This window comes from Cnephaeus nilssonii (assembly GCF_951640355.1).
Source record: "Cnephaeus nilssonii genome assembly, chromosome: 3".
NCBI classification, from domain to species: domain Eukaryota; kingdom Metazoa; phylum Chordata; class Mammalia; order Chiroptera; family Vespertilionidae; genus Cnephaeus; species Cnephaeus nilssonii.
Window position 1 is genome coordinate 105431155 of NC_137074.1, and position 17454 is coordinate 105448608.

At 37.0% G+C, this 17454-nt stretch overlaps 1 pseudogene across 1 annotated transcript in view; it reads left to right on the forward strand.

Moving 5' to 3' along the window:
• Positions 1 to 17454, forward strand: part of LOC307096777 (neurofilament light polypeptide-like) — a 162455-nt pseudogene that overhangs the window by 61865 nt on the left and 83136 nt on the right. The gene's annotated exons all lie outside the window — the stretch shown is intronic.

Below are 17454 nucleotides of genomic sequence, written 5' to 3' on the forward strand. Positions count from 1 at the left end.
TCTCTCAGAGGTGCTTGCAGCGATCATTGTGCCTGCACAGTGCCGTGGGACACAGAGACCCAGGGACCTCTTTGTAGCAGGGCTGATGGTCAGCCATTGCTGTTCACTCTGCCCTGGTGATTCCCTGAGATCCCACCCCACCCAATCTACAACCCCACCCAAGCTGTGTGAAGAGGCTTTTGCATATGATTGGCCTGGCCTTTTGCAATCTAAAACCTAACAAACTGCAGCTGGGCCAGAGAGCCCCAGAGCTTCCAAAAGAAGACCCCAGGCTGCACAGCAGCTTGCATTGTTTCACAGCTGGGACTCATCTGGGCACCTCCATACCCCAAACAAAGAAGAGGAATCTGCAGATCTCTCTGTAGCTCCTGCTGGGTGGCCTCAGGCAGTGGCTGACTTGCATCTCCTTGGAGATCCAAGAGCCAGTGTACCCAGTGGTCAGAGTGAGACCATCCAGATTAAATTCTTCACATCAATAAAAGACACACTGAGGGGGCAGACTCAGTGAGCATCAAAGCTCCACAGAAGCAAGTCTTTTCCCATAAGGGTGTCTCCAGCACAGAAGTTCTCCCATTGTAGACACAACTGATCCTCACAGCCAATTGGCCTGGAGGTCAATTCCTCCCAGTGATACCAACAGCAATCAAGGCTTAACTACACCAAGACTGTGCACACAGCCCACAAAAGGGTGCACCAAGATTGGCCACCTCAGGTAACTGGGGAGGCTGAGCCACTGGGCCCTATAGGACACCTAGCACACAAAGCCACTCTGTCAACACAAGGAAGCAACCAAAATGCAGAGACAAAGAAACAGGTCACAAATGAAAGAAATGGAGGAAAGCAAACTACTGGATATAGAGTTCAAAACCACGGTTATAATGTTACTCAAGAATCTTCTAGAAACCTCCGAAAAATTTAGTGAGACCCTCAAGGATATGAAAAAGGACCAACTAGAAATTAAGCATATACTGACTGAAATAAAGAATAATATACAGAGATCCAACAGCAGACTAGAGGATCCCAAGAATCAAATCAAAGATTTGAAATATGAAGAAGCAAGAAACACCCAACTGGAAAAGCAAAAAGAAAAAATAATCTAAAAATATGAATACAGTGTAAGGAGCCTCTGGGACAACTTCAAGTGTACCAACATCTGAATTATGGGGGTGCCAGAAGAAGAGAGAGAGCAAGATATTGAAAACCTATTTGAAGAGATAATGACAGAAAACTTCCCCTACCTGGTGAAAGAAATAGACTTACAAGTCCAGGAAGCACAGAGAACCCCAAACAAGAGGAATCCAAAGAGGACCACACAAGAAACATCATAATTAAAATGCCAAGGGCAAAAGACAAAGAGAGAATATTAAAAGCAGCAAGAGAAAAACAGTTAGTTACCTACAAGGGAGTACCCATATGATTGTCAGCTGATTTCTCAACAGAAACTATGCAGGTCAAAAGGGAGTGGCAAGAAATATTCAAAGTGATGAATAGCAAGAACCTACAACCAAGATTACTCTACCCAGCAAAACTATCATTTAAAATTGAAGGTCATATAAAGAGCTTCACAGGTAAGAAAAAGCTAAAGGAGTTCATCACCACCAAACCAGTATTATATGAAATGCTGAAGGGTATTCTGTAAGAAGAGGAAGAAGAAGACAAAGGTAAAGATAAAAATTATGAACAACAAAGTGACAACAAATATATATCTATCAACAAATGATTCTAAAAATCAAGTGAATAAAAAATCTGACGAACAGAATAAACTGGTGAATATAATAGAATCAGGGGCATAGAAAGGGAGTGGAATGACAATTTTCAGGGGAAAGGAGTGTGGGGTGCAGGAAGAGACTGGACAAAAATCGTACACCTATGGATGAGGACAGGTGAGGGGGGGGGGGTGCGGGCAGAGGGCTTGGTGGGAACTGGGTGAAGGGGAGCAATGAGGGAAAAAAAGAGGAACAACTGTAATAATCTGAACAATAAATATTTATTTTAAAAAAGAACTATGACTTCTTTTAGAATGTGTATTTTAAAATCTTTAGCAGTGATTGTAGACTATAAATAAGTCAGTAGAAGCTAGGAATTCTGGCAATTAAAAAAATGAAGGAAAGGAAAATAAAAATAAAAGCTAAACTGTGACTAATGCAACCTGGAGAGGGGTTCTAGATTTTTTTAATTAAAAGTAACTTTGAAAGCCTCATTTGAAAGGGGCGTCAATGAAGCAGTTCAAGAAGCTCATGACATCATGTGTAAGTTGCTTACTTCAATCAGAAGCTACACTGGTTAACCTTTGGTGATTATCTATCTATCTATCTATCTATATATATATATAAAAGCCTAATATGCAAATTATCCCATCAGGTAGGTGCTTGACCGGGAGTTTGACCACTCGCTATGACATGCACTGACCGCTAGGGGGCCGTGTGCAGGACATGGCAGGTATTGGCCCTGCATGCTGTGGTCCCGCCCAGTGCTTGCACCTGCTGCCGGCACCGGCTCAGCCCTGATCACCCCAAAGACAGCGACCAGCAACAGCAGCAGCCTGGGTAGGGCTGCCACTCCCAGGTGCTGAGGGTGCAGGGTGGGGGCTGCCAGTGGGCCTCGATCACCCCTCAGGGCTTCTCCACCTCCCCCTACTCACACCCGCTGCTGGCAGACAGGGGACTGGGGGCCATGGTGGGAGGGGCCGGGTGGTGGCTCGGAGGATGGGCCAAGACCCACCCCTGTGCCCACCGCAGCCTCGCGGCTCACGGTTCCTTTCAATGTGCAGGAATTTGTGCACCGGGCCCCTAGTAGTGAATATAATGCCACATATAAAAAATTGTTAATACTCGAATGTCTCATTCAAAGATTAAAATGTAGAAAGAATATACTAGAATTTTGGTCTTGTCTAAATAGCTGAAGAAAGAAAAGGAAGTGAGGAAAAGGGTTTACATTGTTCTCTTTAGGAGAGAATGTGGCAATATTAAAATTTCAGGAAAATGTATTACAGTCTTTGTTAGTTTTTATTCTTCTTGTGGGGGCTCTTTCTTAGATGCTTAATGTTGGAATGATTGCTTGACATCCAAAAACCAAGAGATAGCATGTTGCAGAATTTATATTAATGTTACACTTCCCTTTATGCAGAATTCAGTTTGTACTCTGTAACATGCCCAGCAGACAGAATTTAAATGCATGTATTGTGCAAAGAGAATGGCTGTACTTAGTAATAACTCACAAACTACCAGGTCTTCAAATGATTTTTGAACCATCATAAAAAGATTAAATTTTGTTCCTAAGTGGCTTTAGTGCAAAACACATTTTGACTGGACTTGAATTCTGTAAGATTTTCAAATTTGTATATAACATGTGTGAAATATCTCAGTTTATAAAAAAAAAATGTCATCTCCCACTATTCTGAATGCTTAGAATTGATTGCACCACATTATGATTTATAAAAATGCTATTTTAAAGCAAAATGCTTCATGAGTGGGTAAACTTTTATAACATAGAGGACATTATTATAAACATTATTTTTAAATCTATTTGTTAAAATAAAACATTTTATTTTTATTTACTAAAAGAACCTTAAAAGAATAACTGTCATATGACACCCACCATTTTACACAAGTGCATTAAAACAGTGCATCCATTTGTGTGTGGTTTCTAATATACGCTTTTTAATCATTCTTCTTGCTTCTTCAAGAAAAAACAACTTATACTCATCGGCATTAAATGACAGAAATCACAGTTAGTAATTATGGTTGAAGTTATTTGTTAATACTTCATATTTATAAAAACAACAACAACTCCCTGTTCTAGGTTTTAATGTATACTGCAATTGAAAAACACAAATGGTACCAGAGAGCATATGGTTTTTTAATTTCCTTAAAAATAAAAAGCTAGGGAATTAAATGCCTGCTAATGAAGTGTTACATTTCTTAGTTTTCTGCAACTCATTTTAATTGGAAAGAAACACACAAAACTCCCTCCGTTAAAGTGTCTCCCATTTTCCTATTCTCAGAAGAGAAATAAGAATGATCTATAAAAAAAATGCAGTTCAATGACTGAAAATCTGAAGCAAAAGGAGGCATTCTTTTAAAAATCTCGCACTCCTTTTACATATGTGACCAGAGGTGTAGAGTTCAGATGTTCAAAAATTTATTTTAACAGATTTTTTTCAATGGGTAAATATTTCAGTAGAATAGTCTCAGTAGTTTAGGCGAGTGATAAATGAACACTTTAGGCTCACCTGACCCCCGGCAACACTGAGCTAAATTACTTGTTCTCCAAATGGATCCCTCTACTAGTATACATCTCTCTCTTCCTTAAAATGCCAATTAAAACAGCAAGAGACTGATGAAAAAATATTGGGTTGACATAGACATAAAGCTTAGGAATATTGATTTCAAACAGAAATCTACATTTTGGTAAGATAAGCTGGCAATATTGATCTGGCTTGATAGTTTTGTGGGCTTACAACATTATTACTGACTTGCAGACATTTTAGATGACCCTGCTGATGGGGAAGGGACTCTTGGTTTTAATCTTAGAGACATTGACTTAGCACTTTAGGGGATCTGGATTAAGATCTATGTTTTGTCAATAGAAAGTGTGATTTAGAACAACTCTAGCCTTCCAGGTAATTAAGCTTAAAACATGTATTAAACCAAGTATTCAAGGAGCTTTTCTGGAGTGTGTTTGGAAGGTGTCTCTGCATGAACTGGTTGCAACCTCAGCCACACTCACCTGGCAGCATGGTACTATGGCATCCTTGGTGAAACCCTTTGTTAGTAGATTTCTGCAAAGTTTATTCACAGTGATGTCCTATTTGACCAGAGGTCTGACTCCCAGCACACTCTGTTCCCTCAATTGCAAACTTATAAATAAGTAAAAAAGGCCCTTGAGTAACCAAAATAGCTTCCATGGCCCCAGACCAAAGCCATGGACTTTCCTCCTTCTTAAAGATTTATGTGCACTCACTTAGAGATTGTTTATTCTTACTTAACTGAGGTCAGAATAGTTGTGCATTTTCTGGTTTCCTAGCCCGATGTTGATTATAAGTAAGGAATTAGAAAGGAGTATGAGACTATTAGAGGCAAGCAAACTGGCAGTAGTGAAGTGACAATTGTTAGATAAGGAAGACAGAAGAAGAAATTAAGAACACAGACACAGAGTTATGTGTATTGTAGAGAATAATGCAATGAAAACAATTCATACCGATGTCACAGCTATCATTATGCCATCTTATGTTCAGCTGTTGCTATTTTTAAAAGGCAGGGGAAAATTTAATATACTTTTAAAAATTACATAAAATGATATAAAAAATAGGTTTGAGCATCCAAAGGAATAATTTTGAGCTATCCAGATGAAATGCTCCTGCCTCCTTCCCAGAGATGATTACTGTATTTGAATTCTCAGAGCACTTTATTTGTACCTTTTTAACGGCATTTGCTGTTTTCATCATTGTATTATAGTCATTTGAGTTCATGCTAAAAAGCCATTTAACTCTCTGGAAACAAGGAGGAAGCTGAATTTTATCTCTATCATGCCTCAATGTATCTGACTTTGATGAGTCAGCCTGTCTCTCTGTACTTCAGCTTTTTTATTTATTAGACATGGTATTTGGAAAAAATGAACTTGAGGTCCATCTAATTTGTAAATTTTATTCCTTTATGTAGTGAATTATAAGGATTTTATAGTGAGATAAAGAAGTATGGATGAATCTCAATTTTACATTTTAAGGACATCTGTAGTCACAACCAAATTAATTACCTGGGCCTAATTGCCTGATCAATACTCATTCCTTGCAACATAAATAAAGGAATTTCTTTTTCAAAGTCATATTTGGCATCCATTGTTTTTACTTGCTTGGCAACCATTTTCTGTCTGATATTACTTTGAAAAAAATGCCTTTGCTATTATCCCAGTCTATATGGTTCCAGAGAGGTGTGACCTCATCCATTGGCTCTAGAATAGTCAAATAACCTGGGCCTGACCAATCAGCATAAGCCACCACTTAGGGAAGTATGATTGGTTCAGTGAAGGAAATGTGTCCCAAGCTGATCCAATAAAAGTCAGTTCCAGGCCTTTTACTAAAACTACTCAGATATTCAGAAAATGTGTAGACATTGTACCTTGTTAATATTTTATATTTTCCAAAAAAGTAGAATTCCCATAAAAATATAAGTGCATTGAGAGATAACTCCTATTAATTAATATATAAATTAGCATGTCACTATTTAAAACATATTTTTTATTCTCTAAGTAAATTAAATTATTTAGAAACATAGATTGACCATAAATCATTCAAATGAGTTCTATAATTTTGGTATTATTGATGTGATTTTTGTTGTTGTTGCTGCATGCATTTGTTTCTTGCTAAATAATGCCTAATACAGGCCATTATTTCAAATAGAAAATGCCATTAAACCTTTCCAATGAATAGCCATGATAACAATTTAATTTTAGAGCATTTTCATCATCCCCCAAAGAAACTCCATATACATTAGCAATCATTGTTTCCTTCTTCCTCTACTAATACCAACTCACACCTCCCTACACCTTCCTCACTGAACCTACACAACCACTAATTTACCTTCTGTTGCTATTAATTTGCCTATTTTGGAAATTTTATACAAATGGAATCATAAAACATGTGGGTTTTTGGGACTGACTTTTTTACTTAGCATACTGTTTTCCAAGTTCATCAATGTTGTAGCATGCATAGTTACTTCATTCTATTTTATTGTTGAATAATATCCCATTGTATGGGTAGGCTACATTTTGTTTATCCATTCATCACTGAAGGAAAATTTGATTGTTTTAATTTTGTGTATACTATGAATAATGCTGCTGTAAATGTTTATGTACAAGTTTTTGTGTGAAAGTATGTTCATTTTTCTTGAATATATATGTAGGAGAGGGCTTTCTGGGTTATATAGACTCAAGAGATCTTAAACACAGGTCTATCCGTGAGCCCTGTTCTCTTCTAATTTCTCAAGATGGGATTTTCTATATTCCATATAATTTATGTAGAAGGATGATCTGAGATTTTAATTTCAACTTTATTATTGCTTCTATAAGAAATTGAATCAATAATGAGTAATTTTCTCCCTTCTGTACCTCTCATTACCCAACACACACCTTTAGAAGATGGCTTTGCCAATTTATTCCTAGATATCTTGTCCCAAGGGAAATTAAAACTACTTTATGTTTCAAAGGCAATAAACAAGTCCCATGTAAGTCCTTTGGCGAAAAATGGGAAAAGGTAGAGGAATTGGGAGGATGGAGGGTTTGGTTTTGGTGATTTTCTGTGAGATATTGGATATGTGTTCTCTAAATGAAGAGAATGGTCATGTATGTTTACTGGGAAGATTCTAAAGAGTAGTGGGTGAGTCTCCTATGGCCATGGGTATCTCTGTGACTTGTATGAAGATACAGTGAAGGACTAGAAGGAAACAATAGTAAATGGTATTTAGTAAAGATGATGACCACCAAGGGTCAGGCCCGTTTCCTGGTCTCCTGGAGCTACATAAATTCCTAAGGTTTATGAATAATCTTTTTAAAAATATATATATTTTATTGATTTTTTTACAGAGAGAAAGGGAGAGGGAATGAGAGTTAGAAACATCGATGAGAGAGAAACATCGATCAGCTGCCTCCTGCACACCCCCTACTGGGGATGTGCCCTCAACCAAGGTACATGCCCTTCACCGGAACCAAACTTGGGACCCTTGAGTCTACAGTCCGATGCTCTATCCACTGAGCCAAACCGGTCAGGGCCATGAATAATCTTGAAGTGACTCAGCCTCAATAATGACCAGAACTGGACCAATTCTGTCAAACCTGGCTAGTGGTGGCAGCTGTGGCAGTGGCGGCAGGCAACCGGGAGAAGTGAGGGAGGCCCCGGCAGGGCAGCGGCAGGTGGCTGGGGGAAGGGAGGGAGTACCCGGCCCCGGCTGGCAGCCAGCAGCCCTCCACTAGAGACCCTACCAGTGCACAGATTTTGTGCACTGGACCTCTAGTTTCAAACAAATGATAAATAATAGAGCAATTTTTCTGAGCCATAGAAAAAATTATTACTAATATAAGGCCCATTTGTTATTCCATGTGAAATGTGCAGATGTGAAATTTGGCAGCCACAGTCATGACATTTTCTCTTATGCCATCGGAAAGACATTTTTAAAACAAGAAATGGTTCTGAAACCTGTTCAATGGTAGACATTTTACAAGTTATATTGAAATGAGCACAGCTTAAAATGCTTTTTCCTTTTTGAAAGTTTATTTTGGCCTCAATGTTTTTTACACATCTGAATATAGGTACGTAAGTGTGTATATAAGCAATCACTTTGAGAACATAATAGTTAAGCATTTATTGGTGGTTACTAGTTTTGATACTTCCTGGAAGGTTTACATACATTGTCTCTTCTGACTTTTACAATGAAAGTTTTTGGTGATGTTATTTTCATACTTTTACTGATGAAAAACAAGGGTTCAGAAGATTAAGAAAGCTTCACAGGGTCATACATATAGTAATTGGTTAAGCTAGTTTTATATTTTTGTCTTTCTGACACGTTTTGCTTTGAGAATCATTAATTAATTCAAGTTATGCTATTGCGCACCTACTATGCTGGGCATCAGGATAAAAGTATTGGGATAGAGGAACTCGGAGCTGAGTCCTCCCATGTTGTCATTTAAATTTTAATTATTTAATATTTTCCTCTCATCTCCTGCTTGGCTACTTGTTTCTTCCTTCTCATCTCCCCATTTATATCCCATCATTTCAATGGTATTCTGACAGTACACTTCCTGTTTAAGATGTTTTAGTAAAGCAAGGAAAGAAAAAATTTAAAAAGGCAATAAAAATTCACCAGACTTCCTGGGAACAGCTGAGTGTGAACATTGACTACAAGTTTAAGCTTTAAGGAGGTCTATGGAGACCATATTTCATAATGTTAAGCACCATAGAGATATATGTACATTTTTGCCACACTCAACCATAACATATCGATAAATCTTTAAAGCAAAGTCTTAATGTAATAAAATAAAGTTTCAGAAATGCAGAATAGCTTCAAGATAAATTAATCAATTTGAAAATGCAAGAATCATTTAATAATTTAATCCCAAATTTAGTCTACTAAATCACATGAATTCATTCTTTTACTTTCAAATATGGGAACCAGGAAGAAACTTATTACTTAATTATATTTTGGCCAAACACATAAACACCCAGGAAAAATCAGCCAAAAATGTAAAAAGTGGTTGGCTGAACTTTTCTTCTAAGCCTTATATATACAAAAATTTTAAAAAAAGAAAACAAAAAATCTCAAATACCAAAAATAAACCAGAGTGAAACACCATGTAAAGTATTTCTTCCTTCTACCCTAAATGTTTCTGTGGAGTAAGTCAGCCTGAAGGAATTCAAGTTCTGTTTTGATTCTTTCCCCACTTACTACCCCTGGGATCTGTATTGCCTGACTCAGCACAAAAACCCTGAAAATAGTTAGCATTTGGTGTGTACACCCCACTTTACTATAGAAAGTATTAAACTCCAGACTGAGACCAAATGCACTGGATGAGTTTACAGACAAAGAATGATTGTATCTGAACTTTTTACCCTGTGGGTAATTAAATTTTATCTCATGTGACATTGTATACCAGGAATGAATTAGTATTGTTTCAGAGCAAATGCTTAATATCCTCATTTTTTTAAATTGGTTTGTTTTCAATAATTCTAATATTCTGACTTCCTTTAACCTTCTCTTTTCATTGGTGGAGACGATATTTTATAAAGTACCAGAATTGTAAAAACACCTTGGTTTTATTTTGCATTTGTTTTATCCCTTATCTAAATGTGCAAAGGTTCATTATTTTCTTACACACATTTTCCTGCATTGCTGCTTCCTTCAGTGAAAGATAACACATTGAAATGACAAAGTCAATCTAAGGAGTTTTAATATATGAGTTTCTCTGCCTGTGGAGAGAGTATCACATTCTTTTATTATTTTATTTTATTTTTTAGCAGATTAATACAGAAAAGCACTTTGGGGTTCATCAACCAGGGCCAAGGTCTATTGTATAAGTTTTTAATTTTATTTACTAATACTTTAGTATACTTAGGATTTTGGATATTTTCCACCATTGACCTGTTCTAACCATTCCAAGTTAATATTTAACATGTATCTAGTATATGTTTTTTAAATCATGATGACCTTAAGAGTATATAGAGTCTGTGATTATTTTGGAATATTTACTGATGGTACAATAAGGAAAACATCATTTAAAATTTGGAAGTATATTTTTAAAGAAACCTTTAAAAAGTATGTATTTCTGCATATAGAAAAGTGAATATAAGTGGATAGCTCAACCACAAAGTGAAAATACCCCCAGTTCAAGAAATATAGCACTGTCAGCCCCCCAGCAGTCCTCATAAAATACCTCTTCTCTCCTTCCAAAGATGACACCATTCTGGGTTTTAACACCAGAATAGTCTTGGATTCTTTTCACGTTTGCCTGCTAACATAATAATGTTTGGCTGTTTTAACTCAACATACACTGGTGGAATCATTCATATTCTTTGTTGAAGTTGCTTATTTGAATTTTGTATTGTATTTCAATATGGAGTTACAGTGAATTATTGAATTTTTAAAATAATTTTTACCATTTTAAAAATATATTTTTATCAATTTCAGAGAGGAAGAGAGAGGAGAGAGAGAGAGAGAGAGAGAGAGAGAGAGAGAGACATCAATGATAAGAGAAACATTGATCAGCTGCCTCCACTAAGGATTGAGCCCTCAACCTGGACATGTACCCTGACAAGGAATCAAACCATAACCTCCTGATTCGTAGTTCAACGGTCAACCACTGAGCCACACCAGCCAGACAATCATTTTTGCTAGTGATGAGACTTTGAATTGTCCAGTTTAGCTATTATACTTAACTAGAGGCCCGGTGCACAAAATTCGTGCACTCAGGGAGGTCCCTCAATCATGCCTGCGCCCTCTCACAGTCCAGGAGCCCTCCAGGGATATCCGACTGCTGGCTTAGGCCCACTCTCCGCGTCTCCCACCACTGCCGCTGCGCTCGCCAGCTGTGAGCCTGGCTTCTGACTGAGTGGCATTCCCCTGTGGGAGTGCACTGACCAGCAGGGAGCAGCTCCTGTGTTGAGTGTCTGCCCCTGGTCATTTGCAATTTGGTTGATTTGCATATTAGTCTTTTATTATATAGGATGCTACAATGAACATTCTTGTACATGTCCTCTGATGAACACATGCACCATTTTGTCTTGGGCATACACCTAGGGGTGGAATTGTTGTTTCAAAGGTTATACTATGTTCATTCAGCTTCACTATATATTATACAGATTTTCAAAATGGTACCAAGTTTACATTTCTACCAACAAAGAGAGTGCCAGCTTTTCTACATTCTCAATATCACTTGGTATAGTTAGTCTTTTAAAAAATTCCATTCATGCCGAAACCGGTTTGTCTCAGTGGATAGAGCGTCGGCCTGTGGACTGAAAGGTCCCAGGTTCGATTCCGGTCAAGGGCATGTACCTTGGTTGCGGGCACATCCCCATTAGGGGGTGTGCAGGAGGCAGCTGATCGATGTTTCTCTCTCATTGATGTTTCTAACTCTCTATCCCTCTCCCTTCCTCTCTGTAAAAAATCAATAAAATATATTTTTAAAAAATTCCATTCATTCTGATGTTTGTAGATTTATATCATATTTTGGATGTAATTTGCACTTCCTTGATGATTAATGAAGTTTAGCATATTTTAATATATTTATTGTGCATTTGAATGTCCTCATTGAAAGACTCATTCCAGTCTTTTGCCCATTTTCTATTTTTCTTGCCTTTTTCATATGATTGTAGGAGTTCTTTATATATATTTGAAATATAAGCTTTTTGTAAATTATATATGCTACAATGATCTTCTCTACCTTTATAGCTTGGTTTTTATACACTTAATGAAATATTTTATTGAAAAGCAGTAGTAAGTTTTTATGTAATCCAACTTTTATTCTATGGTTAGTGCTCTGTGTGTCCTACTTAACTAGTCTTTGCTGCCCTGAGATCATACCTACATTCTCCCATGTCATCTCCTTGAAGCTTTATCATACTTACTCTTTCATCTTTAGATCTATATTCACTTGAAATTAATTTTGCTATGTGGTATGAGGGTTCTAGTTTCATTATTTTCCATATAAATAGCTAATTCTTCCAACAGCATTTAAGAAGAAGTCTTTATCTACTGCTCTATAGTGCCACTTTTGTCATAAATCAAATTTCACCAAATGTGTGGATCTACTTCTAAATTTCTGTTCTGCTCCATTGGTCTACATCTGTCAATTTTGCACCAGTAAAAACGGTCTTAATTGCTATATTCTAAGAAAAAGTCCTAGTGTACAGTAAAATAAGTTAGACTACTCCTTCAATTTGTTTCTTCTTCAAGATTGTTTAGCCATTCTTGGTTATTTAAGTTCATATGCATTTGAGAATCAGGTTGACCCTGCTGGAATTTTTATTTGTATTGCATTGAATAATTCAGGAAGAACTAACACTGTTTAACAATCTATGTCTTCCAGTACAATAAGTTAATATTAGTTTTTTTCTGTTATTGGAGTATTTTTTATTCTCTTTAAATAATGTTTTATAGTGTGTTTTTTTGTGAAGAAATCTGTTATACTTTTGTGTGAATGTCTTCAATACATTCATTTGTTAGGTATTAGAAAACATTTGATTCTACTGAAAATTGTTATTTTAAAATTTTATTTTCTAATAACTGTGGCTGACTTATAGAAACAAATTGACTTTTTAAAAAATTTTAAATTCTTTATTGTTTAAAGTATTACATGTAGTATTATATATGTCTCACTTTTCCCCCATTGAGCTCTCCTTAGCCACCCCCACCCCCAGTACATGCCCTCACCCCCTTAGTGAATGTGTCCATTGGTTATGTTTATATTAATGCATACAAGTGCTTTGGTTGATCTCTTACCCACCTCCCAACCTCCCTGCCTTCCCTCTGAAGTATGACTGTCCATTCAATGCTTCTCTGTCTCTGGATCTACTTTTGTTCGTCAGTTTATGTTGTTCATTATATTCCACAAATGAGTGAGATCATGTGATATTTATCTGTCTCTGACTGGCTTATTTCACTTAGCATAATGTTCTCCAATTACATCCATGCTGCTTCGAATGGTAAGAGGTTTTTTTTTACAGCAGCGTAGTATTCCATTGTGTAGTTGTACCACAGTTCTTTAATCCACTCATCTGCTGATGGGTACTTAGGCTGTTTCCAAATCTTAGCTATTGTAAATTGTGCTGCTATGAACATAGGGGTGGATATATCCTTTCTGATTGGTGTTTCTGTTTTCTTGAGATATATTCCTAGAAGTGGGATTACTGAGTCAAATGGGAGTTCCATTTTTAATTTTTGAGGAAACTCCATACTGTGTTCCACAGTGGCTGCACCAGTTTGCATTCCTACCAGCAGTGCACGAGGGTTCCTTTTTCTCCACATCCTCTCCAGCACTAGTCGTTAGTTGATTTGTTGATGATAGCCATTCTGACAGGTGTGAGATGGTTTCTCATTGGGGTTTTGATTTGCATTTCTCAGACCATTAGTGACTTTGAGCATGTTTTCATATGTCTCTTGGCCTTCTGTATGTCCACTTTTGAAAAGTGTCTATTTAAGTCCTTTGCCCATTTTTAAATTGGATTTTTATCTTCCTTTTGTTAAGATGTAGGAGTTCCCTATAAATTTGGGAGATTAGGCCCTTATCGGATATAAATTGGCAAATATGTTCTCCCATGCAGTGGGTTTTCTTGTTGTTTTGTTGATGGTTTATTTTGCTGTGCAGAAGCTTTTTATTTTAATGTTGTCCCATTTGATTATTTTCTCTTTAGTTTCCTAAGTCCTAGGAGCCTGTATCGGTAAAGATATTGCTATGACAAATTTCTGCTATTTTGCTGCCTATGGCTTCTTCTATGATTTTTATGGTTTCCCATCTTACATTTAAGTCCTTTATCCATTTTGAGTTTATTTTTGTGTATGGTGTACTAGTAAGTTGGTGGTCTAGTTTCACATTTTTGCATGTATCTGTCCAATTTTCCAAACACCATTTATTGAAGAAACTGTCTTGACTCCATTGTATGTTCTTGCTTCCTTTGTCAAATATTAACTGAGCATAATGGCTTGGATTGATTTATGGGTTCTCTGTTCTGTTCCATTGGTCTATACTACTAGTATGTCTCTTCCTGTGCCAGTACCAAGCAGTTGTGAGAACAGTGGCTTTGCAATGTAGCATGATATCTGGTATTGTGATCCCTCCAACATTTTTCTTCTTTCTCAAGATTGTTGCAGCTATCCAGGGTCTTTTTTTTTATTCCATACTAGAGTCCCGGTGCAAGAAATTCATGCACAGGGGGAAGGGGGTATCCCTCAGCCCAGCCTGCACCCTCTCCAATCTGGGACACCTTGGGGGATGTCCGAAAGCCAGTTTAGGCCTGATCCCTGTGGCATTTGGACATCTCTCTCACAACCTTGGACTGCTGGCTCCTAACCACTCACGTGTCTGCCTGCCTGATTGCCCCTAACTACTCTGCCTGCCAGCCTGATAGCCCCCTAACTGCTCCCCTGCCGGCCTGATTGATGCCTAACTGATCCCCTGCTGGCCTGATTGATGCCTAACTGCTCCCCTGCCAGCCTGATCACACCCAACTGCCTTCCCCTGCAGGGCTGAGGGGACTGGGGGACTCCGGGGGATGAGGCGGGGCTGAGAGGACTGGGGGACTGAGGCTGGATGAGGTGAGGCTGAGGGGACTGGGTGCTGCCATCTTGTGGTTGTGGGTGCTGCAATCTTGTGAGGGCATGACAGTCAATTAGCATATTCTCTCTTTATTGGCTGTGGGCGCCACCATCTTTGTGAGGGCATGATGGTCAATTAGCATATTCCCTCTTTATTAGATAGGATGAATTTTTAGAAAGTTTGTTCTAGGTGTGTAAGATATGCTGTTGGTATTTTAATGGGGATTACATTAAATCTATAGATTGCTTTGGTTATTATGGACATTTTAATGATGTTGATTCTACCAATCCATGAACTTGCTATATTCTTCCATTTGTTTATGTCTTCCTCTAACTCTTTTTTTAACGTCCTGTAGTTTTCTAAGTACAGGTCTTTTACCTCCCTAGTTAAGTTTATTCATAGGTATCTTAATTTTTCAGGTGCAGTGGTAAATGGGATTTTTTGTTTGTTTGTTTCTATTTCTGTGAGTTCATTTTTGGTGTATAAAAAAACCATAGATTTCTGGGTGTTAATTTTGTATCCTGCTACATTGCTGAATTCATTTATTAAATCTAGTAGTTTTTTTGATGGAGTCTTTATGGTTTTTTATGAACAATACCATGTCATCTGAGAATAATGACAGTTTTACTTATTCTTTTTCAATTTGTATGCCTTTTATTTCTTCTTCTCTGATTGCTATGGCTAGCACTTCCAATAATATGTTGAACAGGTGTGGTGATAGTGAGCATCCTTGACTTGTTCTTGTTCTTAGTGGAAATCGTTTTAGTTTTGCTCATTTAGTATGATGTTGGCAGTAGGTATGTCATATAAGGCTTTTATTATGTGGAGGTATAATCCCTCTATTCACACTTTGCTGAGAGTTTTTATCAAGAAAGAGTGTTGGATTTTGTCAAATGCTTTTTCTTCCTTGATATGATTTTACGATTTTTATCTCTCAATTTGTTATGTGATGTATCATGTTTATTGATTTGTAGATATTTTAACATCCTTGCATCCCAGAAATAAATCACACCTGGTCATGGTGTATGATTTTTCTAATGTAATGCTGGATCCAACTTGCTAGAATTTTGCTTAAAATTTAGCATCTATGTTCATCAGGGATATTGGCCTATAATTCTATTTCTTTGTAGTGTCTTTATCTGGTTTTGGGATTAGGATAATGTTGGCTTCATAGAAAGAGCTGGTATTGTTCATTCCTCTTTAATTTTTTGGAATAGTCTGAAGAGGATAGGTTTTAGTTGTTTGAATGTTTGGTAAAACTCCCCTGTGAAGCTGTCTGACCCAGTGCTTTTGTTTGCTCCAAGTTGTTTAATTAGTGCTTCAATGTCCTCTATAGTTATCGGGCTATTCAGATTTTTGTATTCTTCCTGAATGAGTTTAGGAATATGTCCATTTCTTCTAGGTTGACCAGTTTGTTGGAACAAAGTTGTTCATAGTAGTTTTTTATAATCCTTTGTATTTTAGTGGGGTCTGATGTTATCTTGCCACTTTCATATCTGATTTTGTTTATTTGGTTCCTCTCTCTTTGCTTCTTGGTGAGCCTGGCTAGAGGTTCATCCATCTTGTTTATCCTTTAAAAGACCCAGCTCTTGGTTTTGTTGATCTTTTTTTTTTGTCTCTTGCCATTTATTTCCACTCTGATCTTTATTATTTCCTTCCTTCTCCTCACTCTTGGCTTTTCTTGTTGCTCTCTTTCTTATTCTTTAAGTTGTAGAGTTAGATAATGTATTACAAGTTTTTCTTGTTTTTTGAAGTAGGTCTGTAATGGTATGATCTTCCTTCTCAGGACTGTTTTCACTGTGTCCCATAGATGTTGTATTGTTGCATTTTCATTGTCATTTGTTTCCAGGATGTTTTATATTTCTTCTTTTATCTCGTTGGTAACCCAATCATTGTTTAATAGCATGCTGTTTAGCCTCTAACTGTTTGAATTTTTTAATTGTTTTTATTGTACTTTATTTCTTATATTATGCCATTGTGATATGAGAAGATGCTTGATATGATTTCAATCTTCTTGAATTGGGAGAGACTTTGCCTGTGTCCCATTATGTGGTCTATCTTTGAATATGTGTCATGTGCACTTGGGAAGAATGTATATTCTGTAGCTTTGGAGAGAAATGTTTGGAAGATGTTGATTAAGTCCATCTAATCTAGTGAATCATTTAGGATTGCTGCTTTGTTTTGTTTTTTGCTGATTTTTTGTCTAGAGAATATATCAAGTGATGTCAATTGGTATTAAAGTCCCCTACTATGATTGTATTTCTGTTGATCTCTCTCTTGAAATCTTCTAGAAGTGTTTTTTTTTTTTTAATGTATTTGGGTGCTCCTGCATTGGGTTCATATATGTTTACCAGAGTTATATCCTCTTGTTGTATCGATCCCTTTAGTATTATGAAGTGGCCCTTCTTATCTCTTTTTATGGCCTTCACTTTGAGGTCTATCTTGTCAGATATAAGCATTGCTACCCCAGCTTTTTTTTTTCATTTCTATTTGCCTGAAACATATTTTTCCATCCCTTCACTTTCAGTTTGTGTGAGTCCCTTGTTGTGAGGTGAGTCTCATATAGAAAGTATATATATGGGTCATGTTTTCTTATACATTCAGCCACTCAATGTCTTTTGATTGGAGCATTTAGTACATTTACATTTAAGGTTATTA